General features: G+C 37.5%; 1 long non-coding RNA gene across 1 annotated transcript in view; it reads right to left on the bottom strand.

Moving 5' to 3' along the window:
* LOC145672068 (uncharacterized) overlaps positions 1 to 12,198 on the bottom strand; it is a 177,810-nt gene extending 165,612 nt beyond the window's left edge. Inside the window, exon 1 of the long non-coding RNA XR_014128612.1 lies at positions 11,919 to 12,198. This is a non-coding gene — a long non-coding RNA (uncharacterized LOC145672068). The remainder of the gene's footprint in view (positions 1 to 11,918) is intronic.
* Positions 12,199 to 16,338: the final 4,140 nt, after the last annotated feature.

Below are 16,338 nucleotides of genomic sequence, written 5' to 3'. Positions count from 1 at the left end.
CAGCAATCATAAAATTGGTTGAATTCATGTATAGAAATGTTAAAAATTGAAATATCGTTTAAAGAATCTGAAAATTTTCATGGCTCAGCCAATTTTCAGTACTATCTAGGAACAAATGAAACAATTTTTCATGAATCGAAAAATTGTCTGTCCTGTCCGTTTCAAAACTTTCCGTTTCATGAAAAATTGTTCCACTTGTTCCTACATAGTACTGAAAATTGTCTGAGCCATGAAAACTTTCAGATTCTTTAAACGATCTTTCACTTTTTAACATTTCTATACATGAATTAAATCAATTTTATGAATACTGAGGGATTGTAACTTGATCACTGATATTTGTTAAAAACGGAAAATTTTCCGGAAAAATATAGAAGAAAATTTTCCACCTCACATCACAGCTAAACAACGATGTAGGAATAAGTGGAGTATGTTTTTATGAATCGGAAAATTTTCCGGAAAATGTTCATCACTGGGTGCTAGAAATGGTGAGGAAGAAAAAAAGGTTTTACATATCATTGAAAAGAGAAAGAGAAACTGGTTGGGACATTAGATAAGAAGGAACTGTATCACGAGGGACGTGTTAGAGATATTGTGACAGTAAAAAGATGGCGAAAGAGGCTACAATAATGAACAATATAAAAACAGAAAGGTCATACATGAAGACGAAGAGGTTAGCAGAAGACCATGGAATATGGAAGCTTCTCAGTTGCGGTAAGTGACCCGCCAGTAATGGCAGAATATCTGATGACGATGATGATAACTTCAAGAAGATATCAGTGAAATCAAAACATCAAAATTCCAGTTCATTTCGAGGAAAAGAGAATACTCTCCAATGAATAGGCTAAAGGAAAATGGCGCGGGTACTACACGGTCGTAATGACACACACACACACAGTCATGCAACTGTAGTGTGAAAATGCTTTGTATGTCTAGCAACAATACTGTATTGGAAAAGAAAGTGACGGCACCTATTAACGATTGGCTTTCAATGGAACCAGTGATGATTTGGTTAATAAAGATTTTACTGTATAATGCAATGTGTTTAAAAGGTAAAAATAACACAAATATACCAGTATAGAAGCAGATAAAACCAGAGAAATGCAGTGTAATCTTTATTCAATGAGTATTTTTGATTTTAAAAAAGAAAAAAGAAAATTTATGTACGAAGTATTGATGCAACTGGAGGTATTGTTGCATTCTAATAACAGAGAGAGAGAGAGAGAGGGAGAGGAAACAGAAAGATGACACACGCGAATAAATACAACTGGTCGTCGTGATGAGACCAACTTTTTATACTAACATACACGTAAATAAAACTCTCTCACAAACAAATTTTACCACAGTCATTACTCGAAACTTCGATCGCAGTTTCACGCACTTTTTATTGGATTTCTCGTAAGGATTACTTTCAGCATAGGAGTTAAAAATACAATACATTCTCCTAATAGGTGACATGTATAGCGTATTTGTTCTAGCTGTAGATAAATGAAAAATAACATTTCTAAGGCGCGTGCGTTTACCTGGAACATGTAATTCTAACTGGGATAGTAAATACTCAATCTATATTATTTTGCAATAATTTCATTAAGAAAATCAAAAGTTGGGTGGTACGTCTATCTTTGAGAGATGAGATATCGTGCTTACGAAGGTGGTCAGTATATTTTTCGAATTTTGGATATAGTCCGGTTTCCTTATAAGTTAAGTACCTCACAAAACGAGATTGAATCGCTTCAAGACGTGCTTTGTTTTTCTCACTGTTGGGATGCCATATGATTGAAGAGTACTCAAGTTTGGATCTAACGTAAGTATTGAACAGGGTTTTAAGAACATTAGTATTTGAAAAGTCAAAGTCAAGTCTGATTACGAAGCCGAGGTTTCTGTAGGCTTCACTAACAATGCGATTGATATGCTTGTTGAAGGAAAAGTTGGAGCTAATAGCGACCCCTAAATCAGTTACAGAGTCCACTCTTTGTACAGGAGTGTTGTTTATACTGTAATTAAATTTGAGATTATTAGGTTTCTTAGTGAATGCAATAACGTTACATTTTTTAATGTTAAGATTAAGTTTGTTCGATATACACCAAGTAGTATACACCGCTTACACCAAGTTCGATATACACCGCTTAGATCTTCATGTAGTGCGAGAGCATTGGAGGGCTGGGAAATTCTTCGATAGAGTTTTACATCATCAGCAAATAATAATTTAGTTCAATTTGGTAGCACATTTGGGAGATCATTTATAAAGATTAAGAATAATAATGGACCAAGGTTTGAGCCCTGAGGGACCCCTGACGTTACAATGAAACTTGCAGTTGTTATATTTTTATAAATTATATGTTGTCTGCGATGAAACAGGCATGACATTAGGAATTGTCTAGCTTCGAGACTGAAGTTGAATGAAATAAGCTTGTTCAATAAAATATCATGAACCAGTGTATCAAAAGCTTTACTGAAATCCGTATATATTGCATCAACTTGATTTCTACTGTCAATTTGCTCCGCAATGAAGTGTGTGAATTCAACGAGATTAGTTGTTGTTTTGCCTGCACTAGGGTTGAAAAACGTATGTAAAATACAAAATGGCATTTATCCAAGAAATCATAGTGATCTACATAGTTTAGAAACTCAAAACAAACAACTAAAGCAGGAGGAGGATTTATTGCAAATAGTGTGTTTCGCCAAGAATGAAACAGCCCACATGGCTGACTTTCATTCATCCTAATATCCCCTGCAAATACTCTACAAGAAATGTGTGTAGCTTCCTGACAACAGATGAAAGCACCAGAGAAATAGCGGAAAAGTGATTTACACAAGTTCAGACATGGAGACCATGAAACCTCGTTGTAGATACAGATAAACTCGCGTTTGTTTTCACAAGTTTAAAAAGCATGATTTTCTCCTGTCTCTTGTGTATGCATATGTTGAAGCTCTACACTGGAAGGTAATTGCAAAAAGTATCCTGTAATTCTTACGAGAGATATCAAAGCGTGAACAAGTAATTCTCTACCGAAAAAAAAAAAATAGTCGCGTAGAATACGGGCGATGCCGCTGTGTCCAGATTCTACTTTATTGTACCACCTTTGTATTATTCTTCCGGGGGTGATAAACATTGAATTATATTTGAAATATTCAGTACAATCAGGGACAAAAGTTTAACGTAATCCGTAACAGTATGTTGATTAAGAAATAATGTATCTTCGGAAATCAAAACACAAGAATGCCTGAGCTCGAGCAGTAGAAATAAACCCATATTAATCAAAATGTAAATTTAATCTTGTTTGTGATCACATTACAGCTGAACCGACTGACACGAGTTTTTAAACACAGTTACCAACCTACCTCGAAGTGAAACTCTGAAAATGAAATGAAATCTTTGAGTTTTACGTCCCACGATTATGTCGGTTAGACTAAAGGAGACGGTGATGATGAGAAATGAGTAAAATGAAGAAAGTGGGAGGAAACGGGAGAACCCTGAGAAAACCCACGAGCATGGTGTTTGTCCACCAGAAAGTCCACACGGCGCGAGCTGGGATCGAACCAGGGACCCCAAGCACCGGAGGTGAACGCCCCAGCACTGAGCCACCGCGCCCCCTACCTCGAAGTGAGTTATCATGTCACAATTTCATTAAAAAATGAAGCATTTCAGTTTAACGTCCCACGTTTATGCCCTTTAGGCTAAGGGAGACGTTGAGACATTGATTAAGGCAAGTGAATGATGATGGAAGAATTGGTAGAATGAGAAAGCGGGAAGGAACGGGAATACCCTGATAAAACCTACAAACATGATGTTGTCCACCACAAGATTACTTGTCCGGGGATCGAGCCAGGGACCCCACGCACCAGAGGTAACTACTCTACCACTGAGCCAGCGTCCTCCCCATTTTCATTAAAATACGGATATTAAGGGCGAAGCGCGAGTTCAAAACAGAATATTTCACACCGCAAAAATAAATTCATTATTTTATTCCATTTAAATACACACTTATCCATTTTTTCGTTGTTTTACGCCATAAAATACACGCTATAAAATATTTTCTACTGTTTCCAACGGAGACTTTTTCAATACAAACTACACAAACGCCGGCAAGGAAATGAACAAACCTAGGAATCAGAATAGCACAGAAAGAGGAAATTACACGGAAGTGGTTAGGCAAGAAAGGAAAAGAGGGAATATATTCAGCACTTCGCTTGAACTTGGTGTTGCCGACCGACAATACGAGAAACAATTTCAGTGGCGTTGTCTTGTAATTTCTTTTGTTGTCGAATTGTCGTCTCGTCTCGATTGTCGGAAAGCTTCTCTTGTCTCGTAAATTTATGACTTATTTTCTTCTTAATTTTATTTACTAGTTATCAGAATTATTCCGTGTGACGTCAAGAATGTGCACATAACAACATTCGAACCATGTTTATTATTGGAGTACATTATGTAAATGACTCCAAAAGCGAAATCTTTCAATTTTACGTCCCACGATTATGCCTGCTAGGCTAAAGGAGACGGTGATGATGAGAAATGAACTGAAAAGTGGAATGAATACAGTGGGAGGAAATCGGAGACTCCTTGGAAACCCACGCACATGGTGTTTGTCCACCACAAAGTCCACTTGGCGCGAGCTGGGATCAAAGCAAGGACCCGACGCACCAGAAGGTTAACGATCTACCAGTTTCTTTTTGCAAAAAAAAAAAAAAAAAAAAAAAAAAAAAGAACATTTAAAGAACGTATCAGTAACTTGTCTCTATTTTCTACTCCGTTATACTGGTTTTACAGTTGGCTAAGCGGTTAACGTACACGCCTTCGGCGTGGGAAACCTGGGTTCGATTCCCGGCGGGAGTTCATGTGGTTCGGATTCCACGTTAATCAGTAGGCCCACATCTCATATAGCTTCCCTGCTGATATAGACGCTAAACCAAAACCAACTCAACTAGTTTTACAGTTATTCCCAGTAACCTTGAACAACAGAGACAATAACATAAACACATCCAAGACATTTAAAATTCCAAACGGTTTCCCACCGGGAATCGAACCTGGAACCCCGTACACCAAAGGCGCACGTCCTAGCCACGAGACCAGTAGGGAGGGTACCACTGAGTCACCGCGTCCCGTGTAAGGATTGGGTACCGTTAAATGTTTATATATGCTCATTAATATGTTCGTATAATCAATTTATGAATTTACAGTTTCCATACTACGAGCATTAATCATGTAAAATACTAAAACAGTGTTTCAAATCTAAAACCTGGGTGAACTAGTGCTGCTCACGAGGATCGAGAAATTACGTCTTGTCTGGAATTCGAAAATCCATTTCTCGCCTCGCGAGCAACACTAGTTCAGCTGAGTCCTCGCCATTCCAGTTTCTATCAAAAAATGCATCTTAAGGGAGAAGAGAGGATATACATCTTTCAAAAATTTTCCATAGCCTATTTCCCCCATGCGAAGAACTAACATTCAGCTCGCCCACATAAAATTCACCAATAATGCTATAGACGTGATACGATTTCAGCTCTAAGATACGAATCCAGACCCAGATGACTCAAAAACATGACGACCCACGTAAACATGCAAGGGTTTGGGAAAAACAAAAATTTTTTTGTGGAAAAAATTGAAATTTCCCTTGCCTGGGAAATTCTGAACTTTTTTGAACATATTAACTTTAATGTAAAAATAGCACACATTACCTTTTTCTTTTTTACATTATAACGTAAAAGAAAACATTTAATAATAATTGTATGATGAAGAAAAGAATATAAGTGTCTCAATAATCAAGGATAATCGTCCACTTGATAGTAAAATAAAACTGATATACAGTGGCGGATCCAAGGGGGCGCGCTCAGGTATACACTGGATAAAATGGGCTTCAATCCTGCTTTACACTGGATAAAACGGCAAAATTTGGTTTAGCCCCTCCCTTGATCATATCCTGGATCCGCCCCTGATGATATATGAATATCATAAAAGGTTAAAAAAGAAAAAGTTTGCTCTTTCTTTTCAAAACCCGGCTTTTTTAAGGAAAAGAATCTCCATACTTAAAAAAGCTACTTTTTTTTATCTCGAGACCCAGGTGGTCCGAGATATTGGGGATCTCACAAATTAGGAGTATCTCCGTTATTGGAGCACAGAAGATGCTGATGAGCACTGACGACGCTAGAGGGGTAAATGTGGGTATATGCCACCCTCTACTCCCTGCTTTCCCAGATATGCTATACTGTAGTGTTACGTCACGTGGTATACAACTCTTAGCTTTGGTATACAAAGTGTACAGCCCACAGATGACGAGAAGAACCCTAAAGAAGGGAAGCGGGAAAAGGTCAACGACACGGTTAAGTATATTTTCGGTTTTTGAGGTGTGGTCTATACTTAGATGTCGTCTGCTACTCTGGATAATTATCTGTGTGCTATTCCGTGGTGTCATTTGAAAACCTCGTGCGAAAAGTGGGCGAGCCCATACCTACGTCACACTACTTCTGCTAGGGTTCTTCTCGACATCTGTCAGCTGTAGTTGCCCACCCAAAAAAGTATCTGCTTCTCCACTTGTCCCCCCGGCCTCAAAAAATTAAAGATGGCAGCATCATTGTTGATGAGGGCAGGAGTAAAAGTAGATCTGAAAAGGTAAGGGGACGCATGACGTCACGTCGTTCCGCATGCCTATCTTTGCCCTTTGTAATTCTTAGGAAGTAGAGAGACGCCGTCGATACTTTTTTAGAAGTGGGGAAACACAGCCCTCCTGCGTTTCTCCTAACTTTTACCCCTGGATGACGGTATACTTCAGTATCAATTCACGTTGACAGATTGTATGGTTCTCATACAGCGCCAATTTTCAGGTTTTGAAACAAATTCGCTTTCCATGATTTTTCTCGAAAACTTCACATGAAGTTCTACATTTACATGCATCATTTTGTTCAGCATAGTGCGATCTATCAATTGATATATGTATCATTCTAGGACTTCTTTGTCATTAAACACTAAAATTATATAAATACGACAAAACTGGGCTAAAAATACATGAAAATGGAAAAGATTAATTAAACTAAGGTCTTCACCATTTAAAAATATATGAAACATTTGCTCCTGTGACATGAATGTATCACTTTGAACGTATCAATGAAGCTAGGGTATGATGATTGCGTAACTGTTGTAAACATTCCTATCTCGTTAGTTGAACGTTATCTGGAAACGACTTAATTGATTTCGCGTAATAATGTAGCAATTTTCTTTTAACGTCCCTTCTATTGTGTGTGGCTGACATCTGTGGAATGCATGAAACATTTCACGGAATATGTTCGTGTAGTATTCATAGCTGTGTAATATCTTCAATCGTGCTTTCTTTAGATTAAAGCAATTTTGGTTAACAGTTGAAAGGGCACGATCGTAGCTAGGAGGATTACCTCTAACCCTCTCACCCTTTCACTTGCTTCTTTAGATAAATATAATGTATTAGAAGAAAACAGCCACCAGTTAAGAATGTGTGGTTAGCCCCCCAAAATTGAGTTGAGTTGTTGATTGTGGGTTTAACGTCCCTTTTAGTAGCGAGGCTACATGACGCGTGAACCTACTGATTAACGTGGAATCCGAACCACATGAGCTCCCGCCGGGAATCGAACCCGGGTCTCCCACGCTAAAGGTGCGTACGTTAACCGCTTAGCCACGAATGAGTTCTCCCCCCCAAAAAAAAATTATCTCAGTTTTTCTTTTTAGTGTTCTCTGGCTACAGGCCAAATGTGTAGTTATCCCAAATACGATGTTTTGAAAGCAAGGTCGAAACGAATGGACTATACAAGGCAAAACTGAATAATTATTGCTTCAACATTAAGCATTTGTGAAGCAGAATATACTTCATATCATCTGGTGGCGATTTGTGTACTTTGGAAATGCGAAACATGAAACGAAATCCTTACTTTAATGGCTTAAAGCTGCGGCTACAAATCCGACATGATGTTTCGGTTGCTGAAAGATTACAGCATAAGCTACAAACTCGGTATGTCGGCTGCTGAAAAAATACAGCATAAGCTAAAAACTATGTACGTCAGCTGCTGAAAGATTACAGCATAAGCTAAAAACTCGGTATGTCGACTGCTGGAAGATTAGGCCGTATAACTTAACGATGATGACGACAAACATATATTTCTTCAGATCTGATATCGAACTCAGGAATGCATTCACCAAGGGAATCTTGTCGGATTAAGATAACGGAAACATGGAACCTGTAGGGTTTTATGGAAAGCGTAGCTGGTAAAGTCCAGAAACACAGAAGCACCTGCAGCGACACCGAGGCTCAGGAGGGACAAACGAACAGCAAGTTACAACTTGTCATCATTAGTGTGAAGCAAATGGAATCCCCGTCTCCTTGGTCCCTCAGTTTTCATTACCTACAGGGCAAAATGAATTATAGCCTATTCAACAATGTTATCAGTTAAAAAAAAAAAATCGGAGACAAGATTTCTACCAATCAATAAACTCATGCGTAGTTTTCGATAATATGGAGGAAAAAAACTTTTTTTTTTTTTTGAAAACCTAAGAATTGATGCCGTATGATAACCAAGCCCTCTATTGAGACCAAACTACCCTAATCAAGTCTGCAGTAAAATGCAGAGGATCGTATCTTTTTAAAGATTACTGCATCGTAATTGATTTAAAACCATCCATATGCCTGTGGAATGTTTACATAAAAATTTCTCGGCAAGTACAGAAGGAAAAATGCTCTAGGATTTACACGTAATGTCTGCTCTAGGATTTCCATACTTCAGATCGAGTATGTTTCTACTATCTATTAGTTATGATGTAGGAATATTTCCCAACAACTACTAAAGAAACAGCTCAAATATGCGCAATATTGAAAGCGATACTTTCGTCCACTAAACACCTTTTATTTGCTCCAGACACGGTGCAAGTGCCAGTAATCAAGCTTGAGTTGATTTCAGTTTAACGTCCCTTTCAGCAGTGAGGCTATATGAGACATGGACCTACTGATTAACGTGGAATCCGAACCACAAACTTCCGCCTGGAATCGAACCCGGGTCTCCTACGACAAAGGCGCATACACTAACCGCTTAGCCACGAAGGAGCTCTGGTAACCAAACTTACAACTTGAAAAAAACCCGTGTAATGTCTGCACTCTGAAATTTTAGCTGAAAAATTGGATAAAACGTGCGGACATTACACGGTATGTAAAAGTAGAAGTAAAAATGTATTTAAAAACGCAACTATCTGTATTTTCGTTACACAAAACAAAACAAAGCACTTCATTTGATTTAGTAGTGCATTTCAGTGCTGCATATTTCTGTTTTGTACAAATGCTTATGACACTACATGGAAAACACAGTGTTATCAAGCCATGATTTACGATGCATTCAATATATCTGGAAAAGTTTATGGAAAAGATATTGATTACCTAACGTATACTATTTTAGCTTCTCAGCCCAATGATTTACTGTATATTCTATTATAGGCAGAAGGGGGGTTGTTCTTTTCTTCTTTCAAATCAACGGGGATTCTAATAGTTTGATTATATTGGTTTTAATTCGTATTTAAATTCCATTGCGAATTTAATATTATTTTCGTAATTAAATTTGATGCATAAACATTAACATTACACACCATAGAACACAATTTCCACACAAAGGAACACTTAAATATGAGATTTCGGAAAGAAAACTCTAAAACACTACAGAAACAAAATACATGAAATTCGTAGTCCTACATGCAATGTTCTCTGCCCTTTAGGCTAAAGCAGACGACAATCAATTAATCTGAACCATTATGCGATAACCGATGAAATGAGAATTTGGGAGAAAATGGGAAAATTCTGAGAAAATCTCGGGACACAATACTATGTACAACAATTGGGAAAAAACGGGGAAACAGAAAACCTCGGAACACGATGCTATATACGAAAAAAATTCGTGTGAGCTCTCAGTGATAAAGCACTCAATTCTGGTGCGTGGAGTCCCAGATTCGAACCCACCTCGAGCCAAGTGGACTTTGTAGTGGACAAACACCGTATGCATGGGTTTTCTCGGGGTTCTCTCGTTTTGTCCGTTTCTTTATTCCATCATTTCATCCATTATCATCATCAAAGAGTCCCTTAGCATCGGTGCATTATCGTAGAAAGTTAAACAAGAAATAGGCCTATGTCTTCATTTGACGAAGTCGTATAGCCTGGGATCGAACCAGAGATAAGCGCTCTATACCACTTAGTCACTTTTCCTTAAAGAAAAATGTCACCCCAAATAAATTAATGAAATAAAATAATGTCAATACCACTGACGTCGCGCGAACTGTAATATTATTGAAAGGAATGACCATTATATAGCTATACAGGTCCGTATCCAGGGGGGTCTAAGGGGGCCCCCTAAATTCTTACTGGCCCCTCCTAAAATTTTCACGGTAGGCTTAAAAGTGAACTATAATATGGTTGGATCGGACCCCCCAACCTTCGACCGCCCCCTTCCCTAAATTTTTGGACTGGCTACGGGACTGTATATGTATATATATAACCAAATTTTAAAAAATAATCCCACAGCCTATCAATCTCTCTTATTATGTGTCGCACGGTCCCATTGGGTGTGTCACGAAATTTTATAATTTAAAAGTGATGACGAAACATTCAATAATTAGTTAAAATTAATTCTCACAAAAATGTACCAGTGAATGCTTCTAACGGCAGTGGCAGTACTCAATACCACTAGAAACTTACAGGTATACACTACTACAGTTTATATAATAATAATAATAATAATAATAATAATAATAATAATAATAATAATAATAATAATAATAATAATAATAATAATAATAAAATGCGTGTGTCGCATATCATGGGCATTCAGTACAGTGTCGTCAGTCAAAAAACGTTGGGAAACACTGATTTATACAGCTGCATTTTCTGCACGGAATACTTTCGAAAATTTTCTGGCAAATTATTCTTAAATGTTTGTGTAACATTTTTTTAAATATATTAACTGATTAATAATAATAGTATCCAAAAGACTTTCTAAATGAAATGAAATCTTTCAATGTAACGTCCCGGAGACGATAATTAAAGCAAGTGAACAGTGGCGTATTTACGATTTTGTTTCGGGAGGGGGGTGAAGCTTTGCCTGAAAATGTGAAAATTCTGCAAGATATTTCGTATACTTTACTATAGTAAGATTTCGAGGGGGGCTTAAGCCTGGAAGCCCCCTAAATACGCCACTGCAAGTGAATCACGATGGAAGAATTGGTGGAATGAGAAAGTGGAAGGCCAGAGAAGACGGTTGTTGTCCACCACAAACTTACCCTGCCATCACATTTTATGGATAAACATTTTCTGTATTACCTACACAACACAACACAAATAAACAGAAATTTCTGTATTATCCTTACCGGGAGTCGAACCCACGACAATACACAACGTGTCTTGGCCCTAACATACACATTGCAATAAGTATAGTTTACTTGTTTAAGATCAGGGGGCACGGTGGCTCGGTGGTAGGGCGCTTACATCTGGTGCATGGGGCCCTGGGTCGATCCCCGTCCAAGCAAATTTAAGGTGGACAACATCGTGTCCGTGGATTTTCTCTGGCCTCCCACTTTCTCATTCCACCAAATATTCCATCATCATTCATTTGTCTTACTTATCCGTCTCCTTTAGCCTAAAGGGCATAATCGCGAGACGTTATACTGAAAGATTTCATTTTCTTGTTTTTAATCGTCTGAAGCACAGTACCAAACAATAACCGGTATTTGTCAATTATTTTGTTCTTAAAACAAATAGTATGTATTGTGTACAATATTTACGTAACATACAGAGTCAATAAAAATGACAGAAGCACATGTTTATATAAACATTAATGGCAAAGCTATCATAACTCGTATTATATTCACGCGTTCCTGTCATGCACAATATGTTATTTAAAAGGAATGCAAAAGAATATATAATACTCACCAAAGTATGTTGGTATCCCAATTCATTTTGATCTTGCAGCACTTTCTGCGACATTTCCTGCAACAATTATAAGATGGTTCCGATCACTTGGTAAACAAACTGTTCACACAATAAAACAAAACACTGTTTGTTTCTTACTGTTTTTTCAGGGTAAAAAAAATACAAGTTAAAAACCAAAACATTCCACACAACACACGAGAAGCTCGCACACACGCCGACAACCACGATCTGAAGTCACCTATAGCAGTGTTGCCGCCACCTGTTGGGTACATGACGTCATTACAAGACAAGTCACGTGAAGAACTTTCCTGTTAAAATGAAAAGTACACAAAACGGAGAAAGAAAAGCATATATTTTTTGCAATTTTGAGACTTTGAATGTTGTTTTATTTAGCACTAAACTGATAAAATTATAAATTTAACATATGCATAGGAAGATTTACATTTATTTTCTTTTTAAAATATGAATTTAATCTTTCAATTGACACAAATAAACTTATCGCTATGACCTGCCTCTTCTGACAGAAAGTTTCAAAACAAAACTTCGTTCGCACGAAAAAAAGGCAGTCTATCAGCTGTTAACTAGTGGAACCATAACGTTACGGGCAATGTTCACGCAGCTTATTTATAGCAAGCATTCTGACAACTGACATTGTGTATATACGTAGTTATTAACCTTGTCAATTGATAGTTTATTATTGTTCTAAATATAAATTGGTTAAAAAGCTTTGGTTGCTATGATTTGAATCTAAATTAATAAATAAGATCAGTGAGTTATTATTCTCATTTTCTCAGTTGTTCAGTAACTTCTAGACGCAACAACTTTCAAGTTCAATCCACATCTGTAGTAACATAGTGAAAATAATGTCGGGGATCTTCGTTCTTTTACACATACGAAATATTGTTTGAAGCTATCTCGGCATCTAGAACTCTTTGTTTTATATAGGTGGAGATGGAATCCATAGACAGTTCCAAGGCAAGGGCGCCGATCCTTGGGGACCGAGGGGGCCCGGGCCACCCGAAAGCTCATGTGGGCCCCTATTGTACTGTGTTTATGAGTATATAATATTTGGCATAATTTGAGTGCAATTTGTCTTAAAATCTTTATATATATACTTTCTGCATCTGAATGCCCCCCCCCCAAATTTACAGAGAAATCGGCGCCCTTGTTCCAGGGGCGTCGTTAAGGGGGGAGCCTTTCCCCAAAGTTACCAGTTTCTTGGCATGTTGGCAAATAAAAATATCTAGTTGACAATTTGAAGAATGTCGTCTTGTTCAACTGACTTATTTGGTTCAACATTTTCTTAGCTACCCAGTTGCTGTAAATTATTATCAGTTCTTTTATAGACTTGGCATAAATTTTGTGTAGTTTCCTGTCTATTCGTTTAAAGCTTCTATACTTGTTGTAAGTGATCACACTTCACTTTTGTTCATTTGATATTCCTAAACATTTGAAAAAATCTTTAATGAAAAATCGAAAAATTATACCACTGACAAAAGTAGGATACAGGTGGCGCGCAAAATTAAAAGCAAAGACAGGCAAAATAGGCGTTTCTTTGCAGGTAGTGGAGATTAATAAGATAATAATAAGAATTGATATTAATAAAACAAGAACAAGGCAGTGATTGGTTAGTATAAACTTTTTACTATGTATTACAGTATGTAAATTTGACAAATTTAAGTTTTTTTTTTAAAAGTAAAATGTCAAAGGGAAGTAGATTTTGATACCAGAGTGAATATATTGTGTAACCGTGTCTGCTTTGTGTGTAAATAAACTAGGGATGGACAAAACCGGTTTTTATAAAAACCGAAAACTGGTTTCTATAAAAACCGAAAACCGGTTTCTATAAAAACCGAAACCCGAAAACCGACATTTCGGTTTTCTCCAAAACCGGTTCGGTTTTCACCGAAATTGGTTTCGGTGAAAACTTTTCAAAAACACACAAAACTATTTCTGTGGAAATGGATTCGGTTTCCGGAGAACAAGAAAACACAATTCTGGTCAGAAATAGAACAAATTTTGGAAAAAACCGGAATCGGTTTTGAAGAAAACCGAAACCGGATCAGGTGAAAAACCGAACCGGTTTTGGAGAAAACCGAGAAACCGGTTTTTGTGCCCACCACTAAAATAAACCTTTCGCTTTGAAACAAAAGGTGATCATATTAATATAGAGGACAACAATAGCTTATTTCTAGGGATGGGCACGAGCGAGTTTTTTTTTTTAAACTCGACTCGACTTGAAACACATCTTTGAGCTCGACTCGAGAACTCGGCTCGAAAATTTTCCTCCAACTCGTCTCGAATTCGGGTCGGGTTTCGAGTCGAGTCGAGAAGAGCCAAAACGAGCCAATTCGAGCTAAACCCTCTGTGTAGTTCCAAGTACTCTCTAAGTATCCTACATAGACAATATAATTATCAATGATACTGCTACTACAACTTATTATTATTATTATTATTATTATTATTATTATTATTATTATTATTATTATTATTATTATTATTATTAATAATAATAATACAACACCGTGTATAACCATGAAAGCTAGGCGGTTTGTATCTTAATATTGAAAATTAGTTGACTGTCGATCTCGGTCATCGAGAAGTCTTTAGGAAGCAAGGAATCGGTCATGAGGTTCTGGGTTTGAGCTCCGGAGGAGCAAGTATTCGGACTCAAGCCAAAAGTTGTTAAAAGTAATAGGGCGCCGGCCAAACATGTTTAAAACTGCTTGGTCTGGGTTTGGGTCTTGTCAACAGCCCGAGCGGTTCGTCTCACAGCTCGTTTACATTCTTGTGAAGCAACGTTTCAGGAATAGTGTACGAGACGAAAAGACATTGCCAGGAGCGGACATTGATTCGGATCATTGAAGTGCAAACTTGGTTAAAGTCGATCAAGAAAAATGGGAAGAGAAATCGAAAATGGAACTTAGAGCGACTGAGAAGTATCGACGATGATGTGAAAGAAGAGATTGAAGAAAAATTCTGCGCAATGGGAGATATGGTTGATAATATAGAAAATAGTTGGGGAAAAGTTAAACAGATTCTACTTAACACACTCCACAATAACATTGGTTGGATGAAAAGAGCACCGAGAAAACGATGGATAACTGAAGCAATGGTTAAGAAGATGGAGGAACGCAGAAGGGCGAAAAACACGGACATCAATTAATAAAGAAGGCTGAATAATGAATTGAGAAGAGAAACGGACAAAACCAAAGAAATGTACATGGAGCAGATATGTGATGAAATAATGGAACTTCAACGGTGCGGCAGATATGATCTGATGTACCAGAAAGCACAAGAATTAGAAAGGAGAGCTAACAAAAGTATATGAACGTTCGGCATCGAAGATCAACAAGCTAATGTAACCACTAACCATCAAAGAATCCTTAAAATTTGGGAGGAATACATAAAAGAGCTGTATGATTAGAAGAACCACCCCAAAGATATTGCGATCGAAGAAGAGGAAGAGGTGGATGATGATGAAAAAGGACCCAGTATATTGAAAAGTGAAGTAGTACAAGCAATCAAAGACATGCGAAGGAGAAAGGCCATTGGAGAAGACGACATACCAGTAGATTTGCTCAAGGAATTAGGAGACAATGCAGTGAAAGTGCTGACCTCACTTATTAACAAGATCTACCTGAGTGGAGAATGACCAAAGGATTTTCTTGATGTTACAATGACTGCATTGCCCAAGAAAAATCAAGCAAAGAAGTGCAGCGATCACAGAACCATTAGCCTGATTTCCCACACTGGAAAGATCATTGCACGCATACTGAACAGGCGGCTGGAAAGTAAGATAGATGAGAGATCAATTTGTATTCCGGAAAGGAAAAGGCATCAGAGAAGCTATTGGATTGATGAGAATTATATCAGAAAGAATTCTTGATGTAAACGAAGAGTTGTGTTTGTGCTTCATCAACTGGCGAAAAGCTTTCGACCAAGTCAATTTGACGAAACTTCTGAAAATACTTAAAGAAATCGGAGTCAACTGGAGAGATCGGCGACTCATTCAAAACCTGTACATAGGACAACGAGTGAAGATGCGCTTGAATGAAGGAGAAACCAATCGTATAGAGATTGGAAGAGGAGTCAGACAAGGATGAAGTTTGTCGCCTCAATTATTCAACATTTTCAGTGAATGTTTAATGAAGGAAGAATTAATGGGAATTGTAGATTTCAAAGATGGAGGGCAGATCATTAACAAGATCAGGTGTGCAGATGATACGGTTATTATAGCTAAAACCGAAGAAGGACTACAGGAGATGATTCACAAAATAGTTGACACTAGAAAATGTATGGAATGAAAATTAACATCGAAAAGTCGAAAGTCATTAGAATATCCCGTGAAAACACGCCCTTACGGATCAGAGTGAGAAGATAGAGAACTTGAAGAGGTCGATAATTTCAAGTATCTATA

The sequence above is a fragment of the Thermobia domestica genome, chromosome 15 (genome assembly GCF_964235325.1).
Source record: "Thermobia domestica chromosome 15, izTheDome1.hap1.1, whole genome shotgun sequence".
Taxonomy (NCBI): Eukaryota; Metazoa; Arthropoda; class Insecta; order Zygentoma; family Lepismatidae; genus Thermobia; species Thermobia domestica.
The sequence above is the reverse complement of the archived record's forward strand: the minus strand, read 5'-3'. Positions and strand labels throughout refer to the sequence as shown.